The 26,541-nt window shown below is 50.6% G+C and overlaps 1 pseudogene; it reads left to right on the plus strand.

Moving 5' to 3' along the window:
• LOC127920814 (protein FAM53B-like) lies at positions 1-25,933 on the plus strand (annotated as a pseudogene).
• The last annotated feature ends 608 nt before the right edge of the window (positions 25,934-26,541 follow it).

The following is a 26,541-nucleotide window of genomic DNA, read 5'->3' on the forward strand; positions in this document are numbered from 1 at the left end:
AAAAAAACTTGGAAGATGATTCTGCATTTCGAACTGTAAGTTGGTGTGGGAGTCAGACAGACATTGGGACCCATCGAGATGTGCCGCTTGATTCTCGTGAGTTGTAACACTGTTTAGCTACTATAGTTATACATTTTAGCTAGGAGATTCTAGGTTAGCAAGCTAGGTAGCTGACTGTGCTGCTAACTCACAAGCCATCTAGCTGGCTGTGCTGCTAACTACCAAGCCATCTAGCTGACTGTGCCAAGTTAACTACCAAGCCATCTAGCTGACTGTGCTGCTAACTACCAAGCCATTCTAGCTGACTGTGCTGCTAACTACCAAGCCATCTAGCTGGACTGTGCTGCTAACTACCAAGCCATCTAGCTGACTGTGCTGCTAGCTGCCAAAGCCATCTAGCTGACTGTGCTGCTAACTACCAAGCCATCTAGCTGACTGTGCTGCTACACTACCAAGCCACCTAGCTGACTGTGCTGCTAACTACCAAGCCATCTAGCTGACTGTGCTGTTAAACCTGCGTACATCTAGCCTGACTGTGTTGCTAACTACCAAGCCATCTAGCTGACTGTGCTGCTAACTGGCCAAGCCATCTAGCTGACTGTGCTAACTACCAAGCCATCTAGCTGACTGTGCTTTTTAACTACCAAGCCATCTAGCTGACTGTGCTGCTAACTACCAAGCCATCTAGCTGACTGTGCTGCTAACTACCAAGCCATCTAGCTGACTGTGCTGCTAACTACCAAGCCATCTAGCTGACTGTGCTGCTAACTACCAAGCCATCCTGACTGTCTGTTAATCTCACTGCTTACCTAGCTGACTGTGCTGCTAACTACCAAGCCATCTAGCTGACTGTGCTGTTAAGCTGACTGACTGTGCTGCTAACTACCAAGCCATCTAGCTGACTGTGCTGCTAACTACCAAGCCATCTAGCTGACTGTGCTGCTAACTACCAAGCCATCTAGCTGACTGTGCTGTTAACTACCAAGCCATCTAGCTGACTGTGCTGCTAACTACCAAGCCATCTAGCTGACTGTGCTGCTAACTACCAAGCCATCTAGCTGACTGTGCTGCTAACTACCAAGCCATCTAGCTGACTGTGCTGCTAACTACCAAGCCATCTAGCTGACTGTGCTGCTAACTACCAAGCCATCTAGCTGACTGTGCTGCTAACTACCAAGCCATCTAGCTGACTGTGCTGCTAACTACCAAGCCATCTAGCTGACTGTGCTGCTAACTACCAAGCCATCTATTGACTGTGTTGCTAACTACCAAGCCATCTAGCTGACTGTGCTGCTAACTACCAAGCCATCTAGCTGACTGTGTGCTGTTTCATCTAATCTACCAAGCCATCTAGCTGACTGTGCTGCTAACTACCAAGCCATCTAGCTGACTGTGCTGCTAACACCAAGCCATCTAGCTGACTGTGCTGCTAACTACCAAGCCATCTAGCTGACTGTGCTGCTAACTACCAAGCCATCTAGCTGACTGTGCTGCTAACTACCAAGCCATCTAGCTGACTGTGCTGCTAACTACCCATCTAGCCACTGTGCTGCTAACTACCAAGCCATCTAGCTGACTGTGCTGCTAACTACCAAGCCATCTAGCTGACTGTGCTGCTAACTACCAAGCCATCCCAGCTGACTGTGTGCTAACTACCAAGCCATCTAGCTGACTGTGCTGCTAACTACCAAGCCATCTCTAGCTGACTGTGCTGCTAACTACCAAGCCATCTAGCTGACTGTGCTACACTACCAAGCCATCTAGCTGACTGTGCTGCTAACTACCAAGCCATCTAGCTGACTGTGCTGCTAACTACCAAGCCATCTAGCTGACTGTGTGCTAACTACCAAGCCATCTAGCTGACTGTGCTGCTAACTACCAAGCCATCTAGCTGACTGTGCCTGTTAACTACCAAGCCATCTAGCTGACTGTGCTGCTAACTACCAAGCCATCTAGCTGACTGTGCTGCTAACTACCAAGCCATCTAGCTGACTGTGCTGCTAACTACCAAGCCATCTAGCTGACTGTGCTGCTAACTACCAAGCCATCTAGCTGACTGTGCTGCTAACTACCAAGCCATCTAGCTGACTGTGCTGCTGCTAACTGTGCTGCTAACTACCAAGCCATCTAGCTGAGCTGACTGTGCTGCTAACTACCAAGCCATCTAGCTGACTGTGCTGTTGAACTACCAAGCCATCTAGCTGACTGTGCTGCTAACTACCAAGCCATCTAGCTGACTGTGCTGTTAACTATAAACCATCTAGCTGACTGTGCTGCTAACTACCAAGCCATCTAGCTGACTGTGCTGCTAACTACCAAGCCATCTAGCTGACTGTGCTGCTAACTACCAAGCCATCTAGCTGACTGTGCTGCTAACTACCAAGCCATCTAGCTGACTGTGCTGCTAACTACCAAGCCATCTAGCTGACTGTGCTGCTAACTACCAAGCCATCTAGCTGACTGTACCCAGCTGACTAACTACCAAGCCATCTAGCTGACTGTGCCGTTAACTACCAAGCCATCTAGCTGACTGTGCTGCTAACTACCAAGCCATCTAGCTGACTGTGCTGCTAACTACCAAGCCATCTAGCTGACTGTGCTGCTAACTACCAAGCCATCTAGCTGACTGTGCTGCTAACTACCAAGCCATCTAGCTGACTGTGTTGCTAACTACCAAGCCATCTAGCTGACTGTGCTGCTAACTACCAAGCCATCTAGCTGACTGTGCTGCTAACTACCAAGCCATCTAGCTGACTGTGCTGCTAACTACCAAGCCATCTAGCTGACTGTGCTGCTAACTACCAAGCCATCTAGCTGACTGTGCTGCTAACTACCAAGCCATCTAGCAAACCACTAGTGCTGCTAACTACCAAGCCATCTAGCTGACTGTGCTGCTACCAAGCCATCTAGCTGACTGTGCTGCTAACTACCAAGCCATCTAGCTGACTGTGCTGCTAACTACCAAGCCATCTAGCTGACTGTGCTGCTAACTACCAAGCCATCTAGCTAACTACCAAGCCATCTAGCTGACTGTGTTGCTAACTACCAAGCCATCTAGCTGACTGTGCTGCTAACTACCAAGCCATCTAGCTGACTGTGCTGCTAACTACCAAGCCATCTAGCTGACTGTGCTGCTAACTACCAAGCCATCTAGCTGACTGTGCTGCTAACTACCAAGCCATCTAGCTGACTGTGCTGCTAACTACCAAGCCATCTAGCTGACTGTGCTGCTAACTACCAAGCCATCTAGCTGACTGTGCTGCTAACTACCAAGCCATCTAGCTGACTGTGCTGCTAACTACCAAGCCATCTAGCTGACTGTGCTGCTAACTACCAAGCCATCTAGCTGACTGTGCTGCTAACTACCAAGCCATCTAGCTGACTGTGCTGCTAACTACCAAGCCATCTAGCTGACTGTGCTGCTAACTACCAAGCCATCTAGCTGACTGTGCTGCTAACTACCAAGCCATCTAGCTGACTGTGCTGCTAACTACCAAGCCATCTAGTGCTGCTAACTACCAAGCCATCTAGCTGACTGTGCCATCTAGCTGACTGCTAACTACCAAGCCATCTAGCTGACTGTGCTGCTAACTACCAAGCCATCTAGCTGACTGTGCTGCTAACTACCAAGCCATCTAGCTGACTGTTAACTACCAAGCCATCTAGCTGACTGCTAATACCAGCCATCTAGCTGACTGCTAACTACCAAGCCATCTAGCTGACTGCTAACTACCAAGCCATCTAGCTGACTGCTAACTACCAAGCCATCTAGCTGACTGCATGGTAAACAGGAGCCAGAGAGGGAGGGGGGTCGTGGTAAACTGTCAGGCGTACGTTACATGTGGTCTTACACCTCTTGATCTTTATCACAGCTGGATGGTAGAATATGTTGTCAGTTGTGGTCTAATTGTTAGTCACAAGGCTCTGTTTTTAGCTGAGACAGCAGGAACTGAACGTTGAGATGACTAGCGGGTTGTGTCCATGTCACTGACCTATTTAAATAGGTCAATGACGGTTAGACTTGTCTTCTTAAAGGTTGTTTGGGAGTGTCTCTAGACTGCTCACAGTACCTCATCTTCCCATGGGTGAGATATTTGGCCTAATGCTGACAAGTCACTTTTATAAAATGTTAGACTTAAGGCCCGTGTTCTAAAATGTTAGGCTTAAGGCCTGTGTCCTAAAATGGTGCCCTCGTCCCTTTTATAGTGCACTACTTTTGGGGCCCATAGGGCTCAAACTAGTGGACGGTATAGTGGACTAGGATGCAGCCTTCCCATGTTATCAATAGGCCTGCCCTACCTGCAGTGTATGTTGTCCCTGTTACTGTAATGGGCATGAATAGGCCTGCCCTACCTGCAGTGTAGGTTGGCCCTGTTACTGTAATGGGCATGAATAGGCCTGCCCTACCTGCAGTGTAGGTTGGCCCTGTTACTGTAATGGGCATGAATAGGCCTGCCCTACCTGCAGTGTAGGTTGGCCCTGTTACTGTAATGGGCATGAATAGGCCTGCCCTACCTGCAGTGTAGGTTGGCCCTGTTACTTTAATGGGCATGAATAGGCCTGCCCTACCTGCAGTGTAGGTTGGCCCTGTTACTGTAATGGGCATGAATAGGCCTGCCCTACCTGCAGTGTAGGTTGGCCCTGTTACTGTAATGGGCATGAATAGGCCTGCCCTACCTTCAGTGTAGGTTGGCCCTGTTACTGTAATGGGCATGAATAGGCCTGCCCTACCTGCAGTGTAGGTTGGCCCTGTTACTGTAATGGGCATGAATAGGCCTGCCCTACCTGCAGTGTAGGTTGGCCCTGTTACTGTAATGGGCATGAATAGGCCTGCCCTACCTGCAGTGTAGGTTGGCCCTGTTACTGTAATGGGCATGAATAGGCCTGCCCCTACCTGCAGTGTAGGTTGGCCCTGTTACTGTAATGGGCATGAATAGGCCTGCCCTACCTGCAGTGTAGGTTGGCCCTGTTACTGTAATGGGCATGAATAGGCCTGCCCTACCTGCAGTGTGGGGTTGGCCCTGTTACTGTAATGGGCATGAATAGGCCTGCCCTACCTGCAGTGTAGGTTGGCCCTGTTACTGTAATGGGCATGAATAGGCCTGCCCTACCTGCAGTGTAGGTTGGCCCTGTTACTGTAATGGGCATGAATAGGCCTGCCCTACCTGCAGTGTAGGTTGGCCCTGTTACTGTAATGGGCATGAATAGGCCTGCCCTACCTGCAGTGTAGGTTGGCCCTGTTACTGTAATGGGCATGAATAGGCCTGCCCTACCTGCAGTGTAGGTTGGCCCTGTTACTGTAATGGGCATGAATAGGCCTGCCCCTACCTGCAGTGTAGGTTGGCCCTGTTACTGTAATCGGCATGAATAGGCCTGCCCTACCTGCAGTGTAGGTTGGCCCTGTTACTGTAATGGGCATGAATAGGCCTGCCCCTACTGCAGTGTAGGTTGGCCCTGTTACTGTAATGGGCATGAATAGGCCTGCCCTACCTGCAGTGTAGGTTGGCCCTGTTACTGTAATGGGCATGAATAGGCCTGCCCTACCTGCAGTGTAGGTTGGCCCTGTTACTGTAATGGGCATGAATAGGCCTGCCCTACCTTCAGTGTAGGTTGTCCCTGTTACTTTAATGGGCATGAATAGGCCTGCCCTACCTGCAGTGTAGGTTGGCCCTGTTACTTTAATGGGCATGAATAGGCCTGCCCTACCTGCAGTGTAGGTTGGCCCTGTTACTTTAACTGGCATGAATATTCATGTAGACATTGACAGTGCTGGTGGAAAGACATCCACCATTCTCTTGTTTCTGAACCATGGAGGCCTGTAAAGACGCCAACCCACCCGGTGCTGTTGCTTCCTGACCCACCCGGTGCTGTTGCTTCCTGACCCACCCGGTGCTGTTGCTTCCTGACCCACCCGGTGCTGTTGCTTCCTGACCCACCCGGTGCTGTTGCTTCCTGACCCACCTGGTGCTGTTGCTTCCTAACCCACCTGGTGCTGTTGCTTCCCGACCCACCTGGTGCTGTTGCTTCCAACCCACCTGGTGCTGTTGCTTCCTAACCCACCTGGTGCTGTTGCTTCCCGACCCACCTGGTGCTGTTGCTTCCCGACCCACCTGGTGCTGTTGCTTCCCGACCCACCTGGTGCTGTTGCTTCCTAACCCACCCGGTGCTGTTGCTTCCCGACCCACCCGGTGCTGTTGCTTCCCGACCCGCCTGGTGCTGCTGCTTCCCGACCCGCCTGGTGCTGTTGCTTCCCGGTGCCGTTGCTTCCCGGTGCCGTTGCTTCCCGACCCGCCCGGTGCCGTTGCTTCCCGCCCGGTGCCGTTGCTTCCCGCCCGGTGCCGTTGCTTCCCGCCTGGTGCTGTTGCTTCCCGACCCGCCTGGTGCTGTTGCTTCCCGGTGCCGTTGCTTCCCGGTGCCGTTGCTTCCCCGCCCGGTGCCGTTGCTTCCCGCCCGGTGCCGTTGCTTCCTGACCCGCCCGGTGCCGTTGTTTCCGACCCACCTGGTGCTGTTGCCGTTGCTTCCCGCCCTGTGCCGTTGCTTCCCGACCCCCGGTGCCGTTGCTTCCCGCCCGGTGCCGTTGCTTCCTGACCCGCCCGGTGCCGTTTTCCCGACCCGCCCGGTGCCGTTGTTTCCCGACCCGCCCGGTGCCGTTGCTTCCCGACCCACCTGGTGCTGTTGCCGTTGCTTCCCGACCCACCCGGTGCCGTTGCTTCCCGACCCACCCGGTGCTGTTTCTTAATCCACGGTGCTGTTGTTTCCTAACCCACCCGGTGCTGTTTCTTAATCCACGGTGCTGTTGTTTCCTAACCCACCCGGTGCTGTTTCTTAATCCACGGTGCTGTTGTTACCTAACCCACCCGGTGCTGTTTCTTAATCCACGGTGCTGTTGCTTCCCGACCCACCTGTTGCTGTTGCTTCCCGACCCACCCGGTGCTGTTGCTTCCCGACCCACCCGTTGCTTCCTGACCCACCCGTTGCTTCCTGACCCGCCCGGTGCCGGTGTTTCCCGACCCGCCCGGTGCCGGTGTTTCCCGACCCGCCCGGTGCCGGTGTTTCCCGACCCACCCGGTGCCGTTGCTTCCCGACCCACCCGGTGCTGTTTCTTAATCCACGGTGCTGTTTCCTAACCCACCCGGTGCTGTTTCTTAATCCAGTGCTGTTGTTTCCTAACCCACCCGGGTGCTGTTTCTTAATCCACGGTGCTGTTGTTTCCTAACCCACCCGGTGCTGTTTCTTAATCCACGGTGCTGTTTCCTAACCCACCCGGTGCTGTTTCTTAATCCACGGTGCTGTTGTTTCCTAACCCACGTACGTGTGCTGTTGCAGGCTGTAGGCCTTCTTTTATAAAGTAAACCCACTAAAAAGCAGGCCTTCTGCCTTGGCTGTTGCCATGCATAGGCTTGCTGGGTGGGTCTTTGTGTTTTATGGTAAGTGGCTGGGGCAGCTGCATGCTTATGAAACCATTACTGTGTCCCACTAGTCTCTGACACGGCTCAGGGTCTCCTCAACCATTACTGTGTCCCACTAGTCTCTCAGACACGGCTCAGGGTCTCCTCAACCATTACTGTGTCCCACTAGTCTCTGACACGGCTCAGGGTCTCCTCAACCATTACTGTGTCCCACTAGTCTCTCAGACACGGCTCAGGGTTTTTGACGCACAAAACAATTTAGGCAACAGGGGGAACTTGATCCAGAAGGGGTTGAATATCTCTGCTGTAACCAAGAAGCTTGATGTTGACATCTAGCCGCTTAGCAAGTTAGAAACCCTGATGCATAGCTGGAGCCCTCTTAGAGTCCTTATAGTTTTATAAGCAGTAGTGTAGCTCGCAGCACTGCAAGGTGAGGTGCAGCCAACCTCGATGTTTCGGCATGGTAGACTGGCATTTGAATGGGAGAATTATAGTGTCGTGTCCCCAAGTCAACTTCGGGGAAACCCAAGACGATGCCTAGTCGTCTCCTCTCTGTAATGTGGTTTGTAAGCCTATAGCCTGTAGCCTGTATAGCCTGCCAAACAGGACTAATTGATGTACTGTTATCTCCAGAGCACTGTAACCACCAAAATCCTGCTTTGACAAATTTTACTAAAAATTGACCCCAGGCCTTACTGTCAAGGTTCTGTATCTACAACACGCCAGACCCAGGCCTTACTGTCAAGGTCCTGTACCAACACAACACGTTCACCGACCCCAGGCCTTACTGTGTCCTTTGACAATTCCCAGGCCTTTTAGGTCCTGTATCCTACAACACGTTCACCGACCCCAGGCCTTACTGTCAAGGTCCTGTATCCTACAACACGTTCACCGACCCCAGGCCTTACTGTCAAGGTCCTGTATCCTACAACACGTACCACCCAGGCCTTACTGTCAAGGTCCACGTTCAACCGACCCAGGCCTTACTGTCAAGGTCCTGTATCCTACAACACGTTCACCTGGACCCAGGCCTTACTGTCAAGGTCCTGTATACAACACTACAACAGGTTCGTCCTCAACACGTTCACCGACCCAGGCCTTACTGTCAGGTTCTGTATCCTACAACACGTTCATCGACCCAGGCTTACTGTCAAGGTTCTGTATCCTACAACACGTTCACCGACCCAGGCCTTACTGTCAAGGTTCTGTATCCTACAACACGTTCACCGACCCAGGCCTTACTGTCCAGGTTCTGTATCCACAACACGTTCACCGACCCAGGCCTTACTGTCAAGGTTCTGTGTCCTACAACACGTTCACCGACCCAGGCCTTACTGTCAAGGTCCTGTATTCTACAACACGTTCACCGAAACCCAGGCCTTACTGTCAAGGTTCTGTGTCCTACAACACGTTCACCGACCCCAGGCCTTACTGTCAAGGTCCTGTATTCTACAACACGTTCACCGACCCAGGCCTTACTGTCAAGGTTCTGTGTCCTACAACACGTTCACCGACCCCAGGCCTTACTGTCAGGTCCTGTATCCTACAACACGTTCACCGACCCAGGCCTTACTGTCAAGGTCCTGTATCCTACAACACGTTCACCGACCCAGGGCCTGTATCCTACAACACGTCGACCCCAGGCCTTACTGTCAAGGTCCTGTATCCTACAACACGTTCACCGACCCAGGCCTTACTGTCAAGGTCCTGTATCCTACAACACGTTCACCGACCCCTCATTGTAAGGTCCTGTATCCTACAAACCAAGGTCCTGTATCCTACAACACGTTCACCGACCCAGGCCTTACTGTCAAGGTATCCTACAACACGTTCACCGACCCAGGCCTTACTGTCAAGGTTCTGTATCCTACAACACGTTCACCGACCCAGGCCTAACTGTCAAGGTTCTGTATCCTACAACACCTACCCAGGCCTTACTGTCAGGTCCTGTATCACACAACACCCAGGACCCTACTGTCAGGTTCTGTATCCTACAACACGTTCACCGACCCAGGCCTTACTGTCAAGGTTCTGTATCCTACAACACGTTCACCGACCCCAGGCCTTACTGTCAAGGTTCTGTATCCTACAACACGTTCACCGACCCAGGCCTTACTGTCAAGGTTCTGTATCCTACAACACGTTCACCGACCCAGGCCTTACTGTCAGGTTCTGTATCCTACAACACGTTCACCGACCCAGGCCTTACTGTCAAGGTTCTGTATCCTACAACACGTTCACCGACCCAGGCCTTACTGTCAAGGTTCTGTATCCTACAAACGTTCACCGACCCAGGCCTTACTGTCAAGGTTCTGTATCAACACAACACGTTCACCGACCCAGGCCTTACTGTCAAGGTTCTGTATCCTACAACACGTTCACCGACCCCAGGCCTTACTGTCAAGGTTCTGTATCCTACAACACGTTCACCGACCCTGGCCTAACTGTCAAGGTCCTGTATCTACAACACAACACGTTCACCGACCCAGGCCTTACTGTCAAGGTTCTGTGTCCTACAACACGTTCACGACCCAGGCCTTACTGTCAGGTTCTGTATCCTACAACACGTTCACCGACCCAGGCCTTACTGTCAAGGTCCTGTATCCTACAACACGTTCACCGACCCAGGCCTTACTGTCAAGGTCCTGTATCCTACAACACGTTCACCGACCCAGGCCTTACTGTCAAGGTCCTGTATCCTACAACACGTTCACCGACCCAGGCCTTACTGTCAAGGTCCTGTATCCTACAACACGTTCACCGACCCAGGCCTTACTGTCAAGGTTCTGTCATCCTACAACACGTTCACCGACCCAGGCCTAACTGTCAAGTTCTGTCAGGTTCCTACAACACGTTCACCGACCCAGGCCTTACTGTCAAGGTTCTGTATCCTACAACACGTTCACCGACCCAGGCCTTAGCCTGTCAAGGTTCTGTCCTACAACATGGGCATGAGATGGACCAGGCCTCCTTCAAGGTTCTGTATACAACACGTTCACCGACCCAGGCCTAACTGTCAAGGTCCTGTATCGTACAACACAACACGTTCACCGACCCAGGCCTATGAGGTTCTGTGTCCTACAACATGGCCTAACTGTCAAGGTTCTGTGATCACCGACCCCAGGCCTTACTGTCAAGGTCCTGTATTCTACAACACGCTCACCCACCCCAGGAAAGGTCCTGTATCCTACAACACGTTCACCGACCCAGGCCTAACTGTCAAGGTTCTGTATCCTGTAACACGTCACCGACCCAGGCCTAACTGTCAAGGTCCTGTATCCACAACCCAGACCCAGGCCTTACTGTCAAGGTCCTGTATCCTACAACACGTTCACCGACCCCAGGCCTAACTGTCAAGGTTCTGCATCCTGTAACACGTTCAACCCAGGCCTAACTGTCAAGGTCCTGTATCCCTACAACACGTTCACCGACCCCAGGCCTAACTGTCAAGGTCCTGTATCCTGTAACACGTTCACCGACCCAGGCTTAACTGTCAAGGTCCTGTATCCTACAACACAACACGTTCACCGACCCAGGCCTAACTGTCAAGGTTCTGTATCGTAGGGTGTTTTTCATTTCACAACGGTGATGATTTGCTGATGCAGCAACAAAGAGGTCTGAGCCGGTCTGAGCCGGTTTTCTTTCCTCAGTCATTTCATTGTTCCCTCTGTTCCTGTACTACATACCATGTCACCATAGACCATCAGGACATAGGAAGACTTCTAGGGCCTATGAACCAATGGGCATGAGATGGACGTGTGGATCCTCCTTCAAGCTGAATGCAGCGCTGAAAGAAATGTACCAGCAGCCAATAGGAAGACGTCTAGGGCCTATGAACCAATGGGCATGAGATGGACGTGTGGATCCTCCTTCAAGCTGAATGCAGCGCTGAAAGAAATGTACCAGCAGCCAATAGGAAGACGTCTAGGGCCTATGAACCAATGGGCATGAGATGGACGTGTGGATCCTCCTTCAAGCTGAATGCAGCGCTGAAAGAAATGTACCAGCAGCCAATAGGAAGACGCAATGGGCTAGGGCCTATGAACCAATGGTACCAGCACAATAGGATCCTCCTTCAGCTGCAACGCTGAAAGAAATGTACCAGCAGCCAATAGGAACAGAGTTAGCTGGTAGATACTGGTGGAAACAGGACTGGTTCTTCTACAATCCTGTCCCAGATCTGTTTTGACCCATGGTCATTCTCACACTTATGACAATGACCATAGAGGATGGCTGATCTGGGACCAGGCGGCTACTTGATCACCAGCGTAGCATAAATGGGTGATTTTGGGCTAGACTTCATCACCTGGGGTGGAGTTGTTGGGCCTTCCGCAGGACACGGCCAGGATTAGGCTACAGTACAGACGAGGGCAATCTGAGCGGGACAGTCCCCGGGGCTCTGGCGGGACACGGGCCGGGGCTCTGGCGGGACACGGCCGGGTGGCTCTGGCGGACACGGGGGGGGCTCTGGCGGGACACGGCCGGGGGGGCTCTGGCGGGACACGGCCGGGGGGGGCTCTGGCGGGACACTTACCCAGCGTCAGATGAACTAGTGGGTAGCGTTTGTATGTGTCTCTGTGTGCAGTATGAAGGAAGTAAGGGCTGGTTTTGAGAGCCAATACTAACTAGCCAGATTCTCACATTATCCCTTTTTAAAAGTTGTCCATTAGATTAGCTGCGTACAGCTTCTGGTCACCAGTTTGCTTCCTACTAATGACCAGTAGAGTTTTGTTTATATTTCACCTTTATTTAACCAGGTAGGCCAGTTGAGAACCTTTATTTAACCAGGTAGGCCAGTTGAGAACAAGTTCTCATTTATAACTGCGATCTGGTCAAGATGAAGCAAAGCAGTTTGACACATACAACAACAGAGTTACACGTGGAGTAAACAAGCATACAGTCAATAATACAGTAGAACAAAAGTCTATATACAGCGAGTGACCCGGCTCTCCTATCAGCTCAGAGCATTCTACACTGTGTATATCCATCCTCCTGTCCTCATTTGGCACTGTGGTTTCCTCTAGACCCAGTTGTGTGTCTCTGGTGTTTTCAGTGCGACGGCCTTCGCCGTTTGACAGGCTGACTGTGACCACAGAGGAAGAAGTCTTGGTCTCCCTTCTCCATCGCTCATCAAGCCCAGTGCTGCAGAGAGACCACTTCTAACGCCCCGTCTACCGTTGACGAGGCTCGCTGGTTAAAACTGGCACGTTGTCAGGCCTGTTTATTAATGTGCCCTGTTCCTTTGTAAAAACTAAATAACCAGTCTGTCTGCTGGCAGACCACTCCAGTGTTTAATTGCTAAATTGTATTACCTCACCACTACGGCCTATTCATTGCCTTAACCTCCTAATCTTACCTCATTTGCATACACTCATTTTCGTCACCTTTTCTATTGCGTTATTGACTGTATGTTTGTTTTGCTCCATGTGTAACTCTGTGCCGAACTGCTTTGCTTTATCTTGACCAGGTCGCAGTTGTAAATGAGAACTTGTTCTCAACTGGCCTACCTGGTTAAATAAAGGTGTTCTCAACTGGCCTACCTGGTTAAATAAAGGTGTTCTCAACTAGCCTACCTGGTTAAATAAAGGTGTTCTCAACTGGCGGACCTGGTTAAATAAAGGTGAATAAAAATAAATTTAAAAAAGACAGAACTAGCAGCATGTTTAGGGACTCCTGGGACAGACAGACCTGGTGTCCAGTCTACTTACTGAGGGCCCCATGTTACCAGCTGGTGTCCAGTCTACTTAGTGAGGGCCCCATGTTACTAGCTGGTGTCCAGTCTACTTACTGAGGGCCCCATGTTACCAGCTGGTGTCCAGTCTACTTACTGAGGGCCCCATGTTACCAGCTGGTGTCCAGTCCACTTACTGAGGGCCCCATGTTACCAGCTGGTGTCCAGTCACTTACTGAGGGCCCCATGTTACTAGCTGGTGTCCAGTCCACTTACTGAGGGGCCCCATGTTACCAGCTGGTGTCCAGTCCACTTACTGAGGGCCCCATGTTACCAGCTGGTGTCCAGTCTACTTACTGAGGGCCCCATGTTACCAGCTGGTGTCCAGTCTACTTACTGAGGGCCCCATGTTACCAGCTGGTGTCCAGTCTACTTACTGAGGGCCCCATGTTACTAGCTGGTGTCCAGTCCACTTACTGAGGGCCCCATGTTACCAGCTGGTGTCCAGTCTACTTACTGAGGGCCCCATGTTACCAGCTGGTGTCCAGTCCACTTACTGAGGGCCCCATGTTACTAGCTGGTGTCCAGTCTACTTACTGAGGGCCCCATGTTACTAGCTGGTGTCCAGTCTCCAGTCCCTTACTGAGGGCCCCATGTTACCAGCTGGTGTCCAGTCCACTTACTGAGGGCCCCATGTTGACCAGCTGGTGTCCAGTCCACTTACTGAGGGCCCCATGTTACTAGCTGGTGTCCAGTCCACTTACTGAGGGCCCCATGTTACCAGCTGGTGTCCAGTCTACTTACTGAGGGCCCCATGTTACCAGCTGGTGTCCAGTCTACTTACTGAGGGGCCCCATGTTACTAGCTGGTGTCCAGTCTACTTACTGAGGGCTCCATGTTACCAGCTGGTGTCCAGTCTACTCTACTGAGGGCCCCATGTTACCAGCTGGTGTCCAGTCTACTTACTGAGGGCCCCATGTTACTAGCTGGTGTCCAGTCTACTTACTGAGGGGCCCCATGTTACCAGCTGGTGTCCAGTCTACTTACTGAGGGCCCCATGTTACCAGCTGGTGTCCAGTCCAGAGCCAATTTAGCTCTTTTAAAAAAAAAAAATCATTTAAAATATTTAAAGCTGCAATATGTAAAAATAAAAATATCTGACCTGATCAAATTCTCAGAAATGTGAGTTATAGACCTGTCGTTCTTATTGAAAGCCAGTCTAAGAACGGTTAAGATCTGTTCTATGTGCACTATTTCTAGGCTTCACGTTCTTAAATTTCCTTTTTTTTTTTTTTTTTTGCGTCTTTCGGTTTTACTCCAGTTTCAAACAGATGAAAAATATAATATTTTTGTTTATTTGACAAGATATTTCCCAGCGGTTTAGATGGTACAAACCCCAACCCGGACGACGCTGGGCCAAATGTGGGACTCCCGATCACGGCCCGGTTGTGATACAGTCCACTGCATCAATCGGGAGCCCAATTTGGCCACCTAGTAGACTGTTATCAACCAGGAAATGGTGTGACGTCCTGTCTCAAGTTGCTGTGACTTGATGTGATCACTGTTAGGCCTAGTGATGGAGATCACACGGTCACCATGGTCAGTCGGCCCCCTGCAGTCTTGTTGCTGTGACTTGATGTGATCACTGTTAGGCCTAGTGATGGAGATCACACGGTCACCATGGTCAGTCGGCCCCCTGCAGTCTTGTGATGAGTTTATATTCTGACTTCTCTCCTCTCTTGTCAGCTCGTGATTGTGTCCCTTTCTCTGTTCATTATGATCAAAACAACTTGCCTTTTGTTCCACAGACAACAGCTCTCTACCCCTCTCTACCCCTCTCTCCCTGCTCTCTACCCCTCTCTCCCTGCTCTCTACCCCCTCTCCCTGCTCTCTACCCTCTCTCCCTGCTCTCTACCCCCTCTCTCCCTGCTCTCTACCCCCTCTCTCCCTGCTCTCTACCCCCTCTCTCCCTGCTCTCTACCCCCTCTCTCCTGCTCTCTACCCCTCTCTCCCATCTCCAGTTGTTCTGTCATTCATCTGACCCTCTATTCACCCAACCCCTCTGTGCAGTCCTCCTCCTCTGACCCCTCTGTGCAGTCCTCCTCCTCTGACCCCTCTGTGCAGTCCTCCTCCTCTGACCCCCTCTGTGCAGTCCTCCTCCTCTGAGCCCCTCTGTGCAGTCCTCCTCCTCCTCTGACCCCTCTGTGCAGTCCTCCTCCTCCTCTGACCCCCTCTGTGCAGTCCTCCTCCTCCTCTGACCCCTCTGTGCAGCCCTCCTCCTCCTCTGACCCTCTGTGTAGCCCTCCTCCTCCCCTGACCCCTCTGTGTAGCCCCTCCTCCCCTGACCCCTCTGTGTAGCCCTCCTCCTCCCCTGACCCCTCTGTGTAGCCCTCCTCCTCCCCCTGACCCCTCTGTGTAGCCCTCCTCCTCCCCTGACCCCTCTGTGCAGTCCTCTGATCACTGTCATTTCCATTGCAAACAGATCTTAGATCAGGCTTATGAGAGGAAGCACCTTCAGGGATTCTTACTGACCGCACCACAGTTCAGCTGGGTCACGAGGTCAGGGTTGAGGTTGTTGAGAAACAAGGTCCTGAACTCCAAAACGGACAGGGATTCTAATCCCTTTGTCTCCTGCGACAGAGCAGGGACAGGAAGTAGACATTCCAGGAGGTGCTGAGGATCGTCAAGATAGCCTCCATCGCCAACCAGGTTCACAGCCAAAATGCCCTGGAATAGAGTGTGGCAGTGGAGATGTGGAGCGGCGTTGCCATGGTGATCATTTACACACAAATTACTGGAAAAGAAGCCGGGTGTCGACGATGTAAAGTCCAAAGTCAAAGAGACCGATTTGGAGCTGGTGAGAAGTTCTACACACACCTTTGTATATGACTTTGTTATTTGCATATATCATATGTTATTTGCATATTTCCTTTGTGATTGTATGTTTGTACTGTGTTTAGTCAGTATGATGTCAACCATCCTGTCAGTCGGTAGGAAACACCAAGCCCAGTGTTTAGTCAGTATGCTGTCAACCATCCTGTCAGTAGGAAACACCAAGCCCAGTGTCGATTTTAAAAGGATACTTTTTATCACATTGAATCATGGTTGAATGGTGAAAGCTCAGCATGTTATCAGGAGGGACTGAAGGAAGGCTGTTCTGTAGTTCCTTCCAAAACGGAGAGAAGCCTCTTGCTTCCTTCCATTCGGAAGCCTCCTGTTTCCTTCCATCCCGAAGCCTCTTGCTTCCTTCCATCCCGAAGCCTCTTGCTTCTCCTTCCATTCCGAAGCCTCTTGCTTCCTTCCATTCCGGGAAGCCTCTTGCTTCCTTCCATTCCGGAAGCCTCTGCTTCCTTCCATTCCGGAAGCCTCTTGCTTCCTTCCATTCGGGAAGACTTCTTGCTTCCTTCCATTCAGAAGACTCTTGTTTCCTTCCATTCATTACTCTTCTGAAAAACAAAAAGGGCCGTTGTTCAGGAAGTCCACTACTTTTGACCCGGGCCCATAGGGTTCTGGTCAACAGTAGAGGACTATATCACTCAACCTTTAGAAACAACAAGGCTGGTCAACTCTGACTCGTGTTTTCTCACCGGAGAAGAGAAATGTTCAGAGTGAAAATTCTCCCTGTAATGTGGACATGAGTTTGTCCTCTGTCCACGGAACGCCATCGTCATGCCCAGTCTCAGGAGACTGATCCTCAGTTTAAAGTGGAGACTGGACTGACTAGGACTGTGTCTTTAAAGGGCACCCTATTTCTAATACAGTCACGTGACTTTGGTCCAGAGCCCTATGGGCCAATATGTAGTGGATAAGACGCCATTTTAGATGTGCCCAGGGGGAATCCATTCCACAGCTGCAGTCTCTAACGTCCTCTTTCATGCCACATTTACATAGACCTACAAAAACACCACACACAAACACATTGGTAGACACTATTGTTTCTGTGGTTTGCAGTAGACCCATCTTTGCATTCCAGTTCTAGGGGGTAGGAGATGCTCGCTTACACTTCCTGTTTCATTGTGTAGAGTTCTGTGTATGTACAGACAGCATGTTAACTCCAGTGTTGAGGTGACTTGGTGACAGAACGTTAAGCCCCAGTGTTGAGGTGACTTGGTGACAGAACGTTAAGCCCCAGGTGAGGTGACTTGGTGACAGAACGTTAAGCCCCAGTCGTGAGGTGACTTGGTGACAGAACGTTAAGCCCCAGTGTTGAGGTGACTTGGTGACAGAACGTTAAGCCCCAGTGTTGAGGTGACTTGGTGACAGAACGTTAAGCCCCAGTGTTGAGGTGAGGTGACTAGGTGACAGAACGTTAAGCCCCAGTGTTGAGGTGACTTGGTGACAGAACGTTAAGCTCCCTTGGTGACAGAACGTTAAGCTCCAGGTGAGGTGACTTGGTGACAGAACGTTAAGCCCCAGTGTTGAGGTGACTTGGTGACAGAACGTTAAGCCCCAGTGTTGAGGTGAGGTGACTTGGTGACAGAACGTTAAGCCCCAGTGTTGAGGTGACTTGGTGACAGAACGTTAAGCTCCAGTGTTGAGGTGACTAGGTGACAGAACGTTAAGCCCCAGTGTTGAGGTGACTTGGTGACAGAACGTTGCCCCAGTGGTGAGGTGAGGTGACTTGGTGACAGAACGTTAAGCCCCAGTGTTGAGGTGACTTGGTGACAGAACGTTAAGCCCCAGTGTTGAGGTGACTTGGTGACAGAACGTTAAGCCCCAGTGTTGAGGTGACTTGGTGACAGAACGTTAAGCCCCAGTGTTGAGGTGAGGTGACTTGGTGACAGAACGTTAACCCCAGTGTTGAGGTGACTTGGTGACAGAACGTTAAGCCCCAGTGTTGAGGTGACTTGGTGACAGAACGTTAAGCCCCAGTGTTGAGGTGACTTGTGACAGAACGTTAAGCCCCAGTGTTGAGGTGACTTGGTGACAGAACGTTGCCCCAGCGTGAGGTGACTTGGTGACAGAACGTTAAGCCCCAGTCGTGAGGTGACTTGGCGACAGAACGTTAAGCCCCAGTGTGAGGTGACTTGGCGAAGGGGCTTTCCAACCCACAGGCAGGTGTTTCCTTATGTGATGTCTTGTGTTTCCACAGATCAAGGCAGAGACCATGAGCCTTCAGGGGACAGCACTCTTCTCTTATGGAGTCATGGGTGAGTGTGGATATAATGGCTGTAGGAGTGGCTGGCTTACTGAGAATGAGATGTTTCTGATTTACCTGAGACCAAGTAACAGCTCTGAATTTAGCCTAATAATGGATTCAGTTGGAATTAAGAGTAGCTGCTGCCTGGGCATGATCTAATGGGGATCCATAATATACCCCAGGAACTAACGGGGATCCATAATAAACCCCAGGAAGAGTAGCTGCTGCCTTGGCAGGATCTAATGGGGATCCATAGTAAACCCCAGGAAGAGTAGCTGCCTTGGCAGGATCTAATGGGGATCCATAATAAACCCCAGGAAGAGTAGCTGCCTTGCATCTAATGGGGATCCATAATAAACCCCAGGAAGAGTAGCTGCTCTGGCAGGAACTAATGAGGATCCATAATAAACCCCAGGAAGAGTAGCTGCTGCCTTGGCAGGAACTAATGGGGATCCATAATAAACCCCAGGAAGAGTTGCTGTTGCCTTGCAGCTAATGGGGATCCATAATAAACCCCAGGAAGAGTAGCTGCTGCCTTGACAGGAACTAATGAGGATCCATAATAAACCCCAGGAAGAGTAGCTGCTGCCTTGGCAGGAACTAATGGGGATCCATAATAAACCCCAGGAAGAGTTGCTGTTGCCTTGCAGCTAATGGGGATCCATAATAAACCCCAGGAAGAGTAGCTGCCTTGACAGGAACTAATGGGGATCCATAATAAACCCCAGGAAGAGTAGCTGCTGCCTTGGCAGGAACTAATGAGGATCCATAATAAACCCCAGGAAGAGTAGCTGCTGCCTTGCAGCTAATGGGGATCCATAATAAACCCCAGGAAGAGTAGCTGCTGCCTTGGCAGGAACCAATGGGGATCCATAATAAACCCCAGGAAGAGTAGCTGCTGCCTTGCAGCTAATGGGGATCCATAATAAACCCCAGGAAGAGTAGCTGCTGCCTTGCAGCTAATGGGGATCCATAATAAACCCCAGGAAGAGTAGCTGTTGCCTTGGCAGGAACCAATGGGGATCCATAATAAACCCCAGGAAGAGTAGCTGCTGCCTTGCAGCTAATGGGGATCCATAATAAACCCCAGGAAGAGTAGCTGCTGCCTTGGCAGGAACAATGGGGATCCATAATAAACCCCAGGAAGAGTAGCTGCTGCCTTGGCAGGAACTAATGGGGATCCATAATAAACCCCAGGAAGAGTAGCTGCTGCCTTGGCAGGAACTAATGGGGATCCATAATAAACCCCAGGAAGAGTAGCTGCTGCCTTGGCAGGAACTAATGGGGATCCATAATAAACCCCAGGAAGAGTAGCTGCTGCCTTGGAAACAACTAATGGGGATCCATAATAAACCCCAGGAAGAGTAGCTGCTGCCTTGGCAGGAACTAATGGAGACCCATAATAAACCCCAGGAAGAGTAGCTGTTGCCTTGCAGCTAATGGGGATCCATAATAAACCCCAGGAAGAGTAGCTGCTGCCTTGGCAGGAACTAATGGGGATCCATAATAAACCCCAGGAAGAGTAGCTGCTGCCTTGGCAGGAACTAATGGGGATCCATAATAAACCCCAGGAAGAGTAGCTGCTGCCTTGGCAGGAACTAATGGGGATCCATAATAAACCCCAGGAAGAGTAGCTGCTGCCTTGGCAGGAACTAATGGGGATCCATAATAAACCCCAGGAAGAGTAGCTGTTGCCTTGCAGCTAATGGGGATCCATAATAAACCCCAGGAAGAGTAGCTGCTGCCTTGGCAGGAACTAATGGGGATCCATAATAAACCCCAGGAAGAGTAGCTGCTGCCTTGGCAGGAACTAATGGGGATCCATGATAAACCCCAGGAAGAGTAGCTGCTGCCTTGGCAGGAACTAATGGGGATCCATAATAAACCCCAGGAAGAGTAGCTGTTGCCTTGGCAGGAACTAATTAGGATCCATAATAAATACATAAGTCTTGTGTGGCAACCAATCTTTCCAATTTAGCTGTTAGGTTTTCGCTACACCGACTGGGTTTTGTTCATCCCACTGGTTTCACGATGACCATTTTCAGATAGTCCACGTATGCACTTCCTCATTCATTGCTAGAGCTGTTTGGCTGCGTTGTTAGTTCCCCGCTCGCTGCACAGATCTTGACACGCGTGAATAAATGCAAAACTAGAACTGTTGAAACTCTTTACAGATCAATGTCCACACAGGCTACAACACTCACACAGGCTACAACACTCACACAGGCTACAACACTCACGCAGGCTACAACACTCACGCAGGCTCCAACACTCACACAGGCTACAACACTCACACAGGCTCCAACACTCACGCAGGCTCCAACACTCACACAGGCTCCAACACTCACACAGGCTACAACACTCACACAGGCTACAACACTCACACAGGCTACAACACTCACACAGGCTCCGACACTCACACAGGCTCCGACACTCACACAGGCTCCGACACTCACGCAGGCTCCGACACTCACGCAGGCTCCGACACTCACGCAGGCTCCGACACTCACGCAGGCTCCAACACTCACGCAGGCTCCAACACTCACGCAGGCTACAACTGTATTTTGAAATGCAAAACCATACCGTTAGCTTCTAGTAGGCTAACTTCTACTAGGCTAACTTTCCTTGCTAGCTTATTTTTTGTAATAAACATTTTTTTAACCTTTTTTATTTAAGTAGGCAAGTCGGTTAAGAACAAATTCTTATTTATAATGACGGCCAAACCAGGACGACACTGGGCCGATTGTGCGCCACCCTATGGGTGACTATTACCATGTTGTGTTGTAGGCTATATGTCCCCCCTGACTATTACCATGTTGTGTTGTAGGCTATATGTCCCCCCCTGACTATTACCATGTTGTGTTGTAGGCTATATGTCCCCCTGACTATTACCATGTTGTGTTGTAGGCTATATGCCCCCCTGACTATTACCATGTTGTGTTGTTGGCTATATGTCCCCCCTGACTATTACCATGTTGTGTTGTAGGCTATATGTCCCCCTGACTATTACCATGTTGTGTTGTAGGCTATATGTCCCCCCTGACTATTACCATGTTGTGTTGTAGGCTATATGTCCCCCCTGACTATTACCATGTTGTGTTGTAGGCTATATGTCCCCCTGACTATTACCATGTTGTGCTGTAGGCTATATGTCCCCCTGACTATTACCATGTTGTGTTGTAGGCTATATGCCCCCCTGACTATTACCATGTTGTGTTGTAGGCTATATGCCCCCCTGACTATTACCATGTTGTGTTGTAGGCTATATGTCCCCCCCCTGACCATTACCATGTTGTGTTGTAGGCTATATGCCCCCCCCCCTGACTATTACCATGTTGTGTTGTAGGCTATATGCCCCCCTGACTATTACCATGTTGTGTTGTAGGCTATATGCCCCCCTGACTATTACCATGTTGTGTTGTAGGCTATATGTCCCCCCTGACCATTACCATGTTGTGTTGTAGGCTATATGCCCCCCCTGACTATTACCATGTTGTGTTGTAGGCTATATGCCCCCCTGACTATTACCATGTTGTGTTGTAGGCTATATGCCCCCCGACTATTACCATGTTGTGTTGTAGGCTATATGCCCCCCCCTGACTATTACCATGTTGTGTTGTAGGCTATATGCCCCCCCCTGACTATTACCATGTTGTGTTGTAGACTATATGTCCCCCCCCTGACTATTACCATGTTGTGTTGTAGGCTATATGTCCCCCTGACTATTACCATGTTGTGTTGTAGGCTATATGTCCCCCCTGACTATTACCATGTCGTGTTGTAGGCTATATGTCCCCCTGACTATTACCATGTTGTGTTGTAGGCTATATGCCCCCCCCTGACTATTACCATGTTGTGTTGTAGGCTATATGTCCCCCCTGACTATTACCATGTTGTGTTGTAGGCTATATGTCCCCCTGACTATTACCATGTTGTGTTGTAGGCTATAAGTCCCCCCTGACTATTACCATGTTGTGTTGTAGGCTATATGTCCCCCCCTGACTATTACCATGTTGTGTTGTAGGCTATTTGTCCCCCTGACTATTACCATGTTGTGTTGTAGGCTATATGTCCCCCTGACTATTACCATGTTGTGTTGTAGGCTATATGTCCCCCCTGACTATTACCATGTTGTGTTGTAGGCTATATGTCCCCGTCCCCCCCTGACTATTACCATGTTGTGTTGTAGGCTATATGTCCCCCCCTGACTATTACCATGTTGTGTTGTAGGCTATATGTCCCCCTGACTATTACCATGTTGTGTTGTAGGCTATATGTCCCCCCTGACTATTACCATGTTGTGCTGTAGGCTATATGTCCCCCCTGACTATTACCATGTTGTGTTGTAGGCTATATGTCCCCCCTGACTATTACCATGTTGTGTTGTAGGCTATATGTCCCCCCTGACTATTACCATGTTGTGTTGTAGGCTATTATATGTCCCCCCTGACTATTACCATGTTGTGTTGTAGGCTATATGTCCCCCCTGACTATTACCATGTTGTGTTGTAGGCTATATGTCCCCCCCTGACTATTACCATGTTGTGTTGTAGGCTATATGCCCCCCTGACTATTACCATGTTGTGTTGTAGGCTATATGTCCCCCTGACTATTACCATGTTGTGTTGTAGGCTATATGCCCCCCCTGACTATTACCATGTTGTGTTGTAGGCTATATGTCCCCCTGACTATTACCATGTTGTGTTGTAGGCTATATGTCCCCCCTGACTATTACCATGTTGTGTTGTAGGCTATATGTCCCCCCTGACTATTACCATGTTGTGTTGTAGGCTATATGTCCCCCCTGACTATTACCATGTTGTGTTGTAGGCTATATGTCCCCCCCTGACTATTACCATGTTGTGTTGTAGGCTATATGTCCCCCCCTGACTATTACCATGTTGTGTTGTAGGCTATATGTCCCCCCCCTCACTATTACCATGTTGTGTTGTAGGCTATATGTCCCCCTGACTATTACCATGTTGTGTTGTAGGCTATATGTCCCCCCTGACTATTACCATGTTGTGTTGTAGGCTATATGTCCCCCTGACTATTACCATGTTGTGTTGTAGGCTATATGTCCCCCTGACTATTACAATGTTGTGTTGTAGGCTATATGTCCCCCCTGACTATTACCATGTTGTGTTGTAGGCTATATGTCCCCCCCTGACTATTACCATGTTGTCTTGTAGGCTATATGTCCCCCTGACTATTACCATGTTGTGTTGTAGGCTATATGTCCCCCCTGACTATTACCATGCTGTGTTTCAGAGACCGGCAGCAGGTGGGGTGACGTGGGTCTGGGGTGTTGTGGAGCCCTGCCTCACCAGAGACCCTCAGTGGAGTCCTGTTGCCTGGGAAACCTGTGGGATGTCCTGCCCTCCGAGGTTCTACCCCGCCACTACTACCCGAGCCCAGTCAGAGACGCAGGACTGGGTCCCGCCAGCATCACCTCCAGCCCGGGCGCCATCACCGGCCTGCTACAGGACCTGAGCCTGGGTGAGACGTCAGCCGCCGTAGCCTCCTCACCCTCCATCGCTCCAGCCTCCAAACGCCCGTGCCGCTCCGTCTCCTGCTCAGAGGACCTGGGAGGCCGGTCGTCGGCCTGGAGGCCCCAGGGGTCCGGGGTGTGGACGGCTGTGGCGGCGAGGCGATCCCACAGCGGAGGAAGTGTCCAGAGAGGATTTGCAACAGGAGGAGGGACACGCTCTCAGCAGCTAGGGTTCCCTGCCGTGCAGCGTAGCTTCAGCTTCAGCCTACCAGCTCGCTCCAACACCCTCTCCCTGGATCTCACTGGCTTCACCCCTGCCCTTCCTACTTCAGCGGCTTAGCCCCTCCCTCTTACTCCTCCCGGTCCTCAGAGCCCCCCAGGCCCTTCCTCTACCTCTCTCATGAACAGATCTGCCTCCCAGAGATCCAGGGAGTGTCGGCGTCGCCCCTGAGCTCCCCAGACTCCAGCCCAGAGATGAAGCGCCGTGCTGGGCAGGGGGGGCTGGCCCGGAGTCGCTCTCAGCCCTGCGTCCTCAGCGACAAGAAGACGGCTATGAAGCGGAGGAGACCAGCCGACTCACACAAACAGAGGCCTTCTCTGGACCTGACCAAGATGACACAGGTGAGAAGGGGACGAATATATAATGGGTTTACCTGTGTTGTAATTCAGGAGGATCTGGTCTGCTAGCCAGCTCAAATCTTTCCTGCACTGTTGGGTAAAGCAAACCAATTTTAGAAAGGTCAAGTTGTGTGTTTCTTCAATCGCTATTATTGAACAAGTCCAATAGTGTCACGTTGAGCCAGGGAAATATTGCATCTCCATGGAAACCAACTGCAGAGTATCTGCCAATGCTGCTCATGGGGACTATGTCTGTTCAGTATCCTGCATGCTGTGTAGTTCTCTCTCCTCTCTACCCCAGTCCAGTCACGTTTGCTTTACTTTCTTTTTCCTGTTGTGACCAAATAAATATTCATAACAAAAACATATAAAAAAATATATATATTTTTTTTTTATCCACAGAAACTTCAGAATTTCCAAAGCCTCAGCTGCCCTGGGATCACTGGGGACAACGGCTATCAATCAACCCAGGGCCCGCCCCCTCTGAGGACTACTGACCAATGTGAGACTGACTTTACCTCTGCAGGCGATCAGGGATTGGACGAGCCAACCGCCAGCTCCAAAGATGGCAGAGTTGTCACAAGTGTCTCCATGGAGGAGCTGGATCGGCTGAGCTCCCCGGTCCGCGACGACGTGACAGAAGGGGCAGCCACCGGCACCAGGAAGGATGTGTATCAGCTGGGAGGAGATCTGGACATCGATCAGATCGAGAGGAACTGAACCCGGGTTGTTTTCATTAGGCACCAAACAGAACAAAACAGACTGAAACGAGGAGAGAGAACCTGGATATGTACAATGAGAAATGCTGCAAAATGTTAATGCATTTTTTTTCCTCATGTTCCCGAATGAACATGACCCTGAACTATTCTTACCACCCTCAGGGGAATGGGACTGAATGAACATGACCCTGAACTATTCTTACCACCCTCAGGGGAATGGGACTGAATGAACATGACCCTGAACTATTCTTACCACCCTCAGGGGAATGGGACTGAATGAACATGACCCTGAACTATGCTTACCACCCTCAGGGAATGGGACTGAATGAACATGACCCTGAACTATTCTTACCACCCTCAGGGGAATGGGACTGAATGACCCTGAACTATTCTTACCACCCTCAGGGGAATGGGACTGGATGAACATGACCCTGAACTATTCTTACCACCCTCAGGGGAATGGGACTGCATGACCCTGAACTAGTCTTACCACCCTCAGGGGAATGGGACTGAATGAACATGACCCTGAACTATTCTTACCACCCTCAGGGGAATGGGACTGAATGAACATGACCCTGAACTATGCTTACCACCCTCAGGGAAAGGGACTGAATGAACATGACCCTGAACTATTCTTACCACCCTCAGGGGAATGGGACTGAATGAACATGACCCTGAACTATTCTTACCACCCTCAGGGGAATGGGACTGAATGACCCTGAACTATTCTTACCACCCTCAGGGGAATGGGACTGAATGACCCTGAACTATTCTTACCACCCTCAGGGGAATGGAACTGAATGAACATGACCCTGAACTATTCTTACCACCCTCAGGGGAATGGGACTGAATGAACATGACCCTGAACTATTCTTACCACCCTCAGGAGAATGGGACTGAATGACCTGAACTATTCTTACCACCCTCAGGGAATGGGACTGAATGACCCTGAACTATGCTCACCACCCTCAGGGGAATGGGACTGTGAAAGGAAGAGGAGTTGGGTGGTACATTAGGTAAACCCTACTGATCGGCTTAAAGGACAAAGACAAGTAGAGTACAGTAGTCCATGTGAAGAGACCAGACTCCTGCTCTGACTAAACCCTGTAGACTACAGTAGTCCATGAAGAGACCAGACTCCTGCTCTGACTAAACCCTGTAGACTACAGTAGTCCATGTGAAGAGACCAGGCTCCTGCTCTGACTAAACCCTGTAGACTACAGTAGTCCATGTGAAGAGACCAGACTCCTGCTCTGACTAAACCCTGTAGACTACAGTAGTCCATGTGAAGAGACCAGACTCCTGCTCTGACTAAACCCCTGGAGTGAAAGGTGAAGGAGGGTCTCTCTTTGTCGTCTGTCTGGGCTATCAGCATTTCTCTCTGAGCCTGAATGCCTTATCTTCAACGATGTACTGGTTTGTATTGTGATGTACTGGGTATGAACAGAATAAACAGCTGGTTTGTATAACGATGTACTGGGTATGAACAGAAT

Source organism: Oncorhynchus keta, unplaced genomic scaffold (assembly GCF_023373465.1).
Source record: "Oncorhynchus keta strain PuntledgeMale-10-30-2019 unplaced genomic scaffold, Oket_V2 Un_contig_20692_pilon_pilon, whole genome shotgun sequence".
In the NCBI taxonomy this organism is placed as follows: domain Eukaryota; kingdom Metazoa; phylum Chordata; class Actinopteri; order Salmoniformes; family Salmonidae; genus Oncorhynchus; species Oncorhynchus keta.